The sequence below is a fragment of the Cupressus sempervirens genome, chromosome 1, assembly GCF_028749045.1.
Source record: "Cupressus sempervirens isolate cs-2001-9-10 chromosome 1, ASM2874904v1, whole genome shotgun sequence".
NCBI lineage: Eukaryota > Viridiplantae > Streptophyta > Pinopsida > Cupressales > Cupressaceae > Cupressus > Cupressus sempervirens.
In genome coordinates this window covers 887,985,488-887,989,715 of record NC_143118.1, presented here as the reverse complement: position 1 = coordinate 887,989,715, position 4,228 = coordinate 887,985,488, and the positions used below count along the sequence as shown (strand labels likewise).

General features: G+C 33.2%; 1 pseudogene; it reads left to right on the top strand.

Moving 5' to 3' along the window:
• The first annotated feature begins 1,584 nt into the window (after positions 1-1,584).
• On the top strand, positions 1,585-2,279 carry LOC149580687 (uncharacterized; annotated as a pseudogene).
• Positions 2,280-4,228: the final 1,949 nt, after the last annotated feature.

The window sequence follows — 4,228 nt, the reverse complement described above, 5'->3', positions numbered from 1 at the left end:
AGTCATATCCAAGTTCGAAGTCTCAGGTAGTACATCCCACAACTTCTCTGGTCCCTTCTTATATCCTAGATCCTTGCGTGATAAGAGGCACCAGTTTTTGTGAATAAATACCAAGTCCTCTGCTTTCTTCGAACCCAACCGGTTACGCTTCACTGAGTGGATAAAGGAGTATGTACTCCAATTCTGCTCAACAACAGAAGAGCCTGAATAGAAGAAAAATTGCCACTAATAGTTGGAAATACTATCATGAGATTGATATCTTTCCTCTGAATTGAGAGGTATAGTTCCCTCTTATAAAGATATTCAAAGGATTTAAATGGCCGATTATGTCTTTTACCAGAAGACACAAAGGCTTTCTAGCATTTACCCATCACTATGGGAGAAATGCAATTATAAGATTTATAAATTGGACAATGAGGAAAGAAAAACAAACAAACAACCACAAGTCCATCTATCCAATATTTCACATCACAAGGGAAGTGCAAAGAAACATTATTTTATTCTACTAACTATGAATGATAATGCAGAATTCCACCTAAAACATGAAAGAAATAACTATATAACCATTTTCAATTCAAGAAAATTGTACTCTTTAGAATCTGATATATGAAACTCTCTTTTATTTTAGATGCATAACAAAATAATAACAATATCTTTTTACTTATGTCATTACAGTCCAATTATAGAAAAATAAAAATAAAACTTCTATTCCTCCTCCCTATTACAATCACTGCCCATAAAAATGTATCTTCTCACTCCTATAGTTGCAAAACTACCAGTGAAGAGAAGAAACCCCATTGTGTAGAAATCTTCACAATAAATAATAGTTTTCACTTGCATTTTGGTACTAGTAATCATTTCTTGACAACAATTTTAATCATTCTCATGAATAATCTCTTCTTCTTATAAATTTTACAAATATTTAATATTTGAGCCATTTCAAAGTTGCATATATGATAACAGATATATTTTCCAAATTTAAAATTAATCCCATATGCATTCTTGGATAGGTGGCATATGCTGGTAACAAATTGTTGTCATGATCTTGTGACTGTCATTGGTAGTTTATATACTACTACACTTAAATAGTCATAAAGTTTGATCTCTGATGAATTGTACAAAACAACTTGGAGAGAATTGTAGGCCTACATCCAGTCCCCCAATTTTATGCTTCCAAATCAGCCCCATCAAGAAAATCTTCCATTGGTTCATTTTTCTAGTTATGGTGTTGTAGGATTCATCTTTTAAGAAGACTGCATTTGAAAGAAGCATTGAACCTTAATCTTAATTCTCAAAGTCTTGGAGGTTTAGAATTATGAGAATTTTTGAAGTTCAAAGGTGAGTTCAGATATTTAAAGTTTTAAAGTTCAACATCTACAACTTGAGAAAGAAGATTCAAAGTTCCAGTTCAAGATTTGGGGTTCAGTTTAAAAAATAAAATTGCTTGTGTCTAAGAAAGATTTGATTATAAGAGAAGAAGCTTGTCGAATTGGTTTTTTATTTGGTGGATTTACTAGATCTTTCCATGGTATTTGTTAGAGACACGAAGATTCTTTGTTGTTTGCCATATCATCTACTCAAGTCATGTATTCCTTTATTATGCGACAAAAATACTAGCTAAATCATATTAAGATTTCATTGCAAAAATTGGTCCAATTGCTTTGCCAGTATATAAAGTTGTTCGAGAAAGTTGCAGATGTGGTCCTATTATTTTGGTTTCTCTATCTACTTACTTATCTAGTAGGATGGATTTCCAGTTGCATAAATTGGATCCTTATGCTTTAGTTATTCCATGTTCTATCTTACATCCTAATGTAGCTTCATGATTAGCGCATAATGCAAATGTAACATATTCAACATTCAAAAAAACATTTCCACTATATTTCTCTTTAACATTTGTACCATTTTGTATTCTTCATCTTCAAAATTTTATGGAGTCTCCTATGAGAACATGTTGGAATGCTACTAAAGGGGTAGTGCGATCTACATCATTTCTATCAACATTTGTAGGACTATTCTACACAGTTATATGCTTGCAACGAAAGGTTGTAACAAGAGATCACAAGCTTATTTATTGGTTTGCTGGATGGATTGTTGCCTTGTCTATTCTTATAGAGGAGAAGAGCAGTTGAAATACAATGGCTCACTTTCTCAGGTGTCTTCTCAAGTAGTTTCTTGCTAGTAGGATAAGCACTGGTGAGCTACCTCTGAAACTTGGAGCTCCATATCCCTATGTTGACATTGTAAACTATAGACATGCTTTGAGTTTACAAGAATAGAACTCTAAAAGCTCAACCACTTATATTTCAATAGGAGAGCATTTAAATCTGGAGGCTTTTTCAGGATTTTGACTGACATGCATATCATACTTGCATACATTTAACATTTTGAGGGCAGCAACTATAGTTGAAATGGCATTTACATCACATTTGTTGAGGAAGTTTGAGAATGCCAATGTTGAATATTGTATCCAGATATCCATGGTTCCTTGTGATTCTCTTCCACAAATATTGAGGAAATATATGCGACCAAAACTGGTGTTCTCGTGCCATTGCAGAGACAGTGAAGAGACGAGGATGTGTTCATCAAGCTAAAATATATTTAGAAGTTGACACCTGATGCCGAAAATTATAACATGAAAGAGCAAGATAAACATGGACATGTTAGTTTAGATTGTTGAAGCTAAACATTTCTAGCAAAAACTCCCCATTGTAAAGATCGTCATTCCTTAATTCATACACGATACGCATTAAAAAAATTTGTGTCACCATGGGGAGTGATCGAGGCATGTTTGGTCTCCAAATGTGATGAGATAAACATGTCTATTAAACCTGATATGTGCATAGGAAACTATTGCCAAAGTTTATTCAACTTTTCAAATATCAAATGCATCTTAATATTCTTCTTGAAGGCCCCAATGGATAGCTTTGGCCTGTAGAATTATGTTGCACTAAAATAGTAATGAATTTAGAACATGGCTGGAATAGCTTTGTATCTTACCATAACACAAAGTTTGAAGATTTCTTAGTTTTTACTCATACTTGGAAATCTCATTTTATTGTCTGAATATTTGGAAGAAGTGGTTGTGAGAAACAACATGGTTTCCTTGTGAAAAATATTGAATCTCAAATGGAATAAAAAGATAATATGAAAAATGTCCAAAGCCCTATTTGTTTTGAAAATAATCTGCTAACTGGCACCAAAGACAAGTTTGGAGAAGATAACATAGATACAAGGAATCCAACCATGCCATGCACTAGAAAACCAGATGATAAGATGCAAAGATGTGCCACAAGGAAAAGATATCAAAGAATTTATTAGATTACCCAAGATCATTATCCCAGTCCATCAATGTTAGTATCAACTGCTAGTCCTATAGATTGTACAAATATACTAAAAATAGGTGGCTCCATCGAAGGGACAAATAGTTTGAATCATACATTGTCATCTCACAAAAAGGAAGTGAAGCTTGAAAGTGGTGAAATTGAAAATTGTGATTATCAAATGGTTTATGGAGAGGGGAAAAATGAAATGGATATCCATATCAAGGAACTTACAGATAGAATAAAGAGACCATATTTTAGGGTTGACACCTTTTACACATCTTTACAGATGGTGACATACATTTTCAACTTACTTTGGAGTTATCATGTCTTAATGCGAAAAAGGAAGTACACGCAGTGTAATGTTTGAACACAACTATTACCAAAAAAGCGGGGGAAAGTATTCCAAGCCAGTCGGATTTTGGACATGAAGAGTCAAAGAATCCCAATAGTGCCAATATTTACAAGACCATTGCAATATTTTGAGGAATCTTTTACATTGAATCTATAAAGAACGATACCATTAAAATGGTCAAGGTAGTAAAAGTTAAAAGAATAGGATTCGAAAAGAGTGAAAATAGATTATCATTGAGAAACAATTAAAGACTTGGATGAGAAAGAATCAGGTATATTGGTAATTGAAGGGTCATGAAGATAAAAAGGCATTAAATAAGGAATTGGATGATGATACAAGGGGTTCTTGTTTTTCTGCAAGAGTAGGTATTTCTAGAGTAGAGGGGAGGGCATTTAGTTTATGTATTTTCATTTATGCATGGGAGATGGACATTCAATTTTTGTAATAGATTTGGCTATAAATTGTAAGAAAACATAATCAGAGGGTTGTGTTTGTTTTGTTCAAAACAAGAAAGGTTTAGTTGTGAATCAGAGTATTTTCCATCACTTTT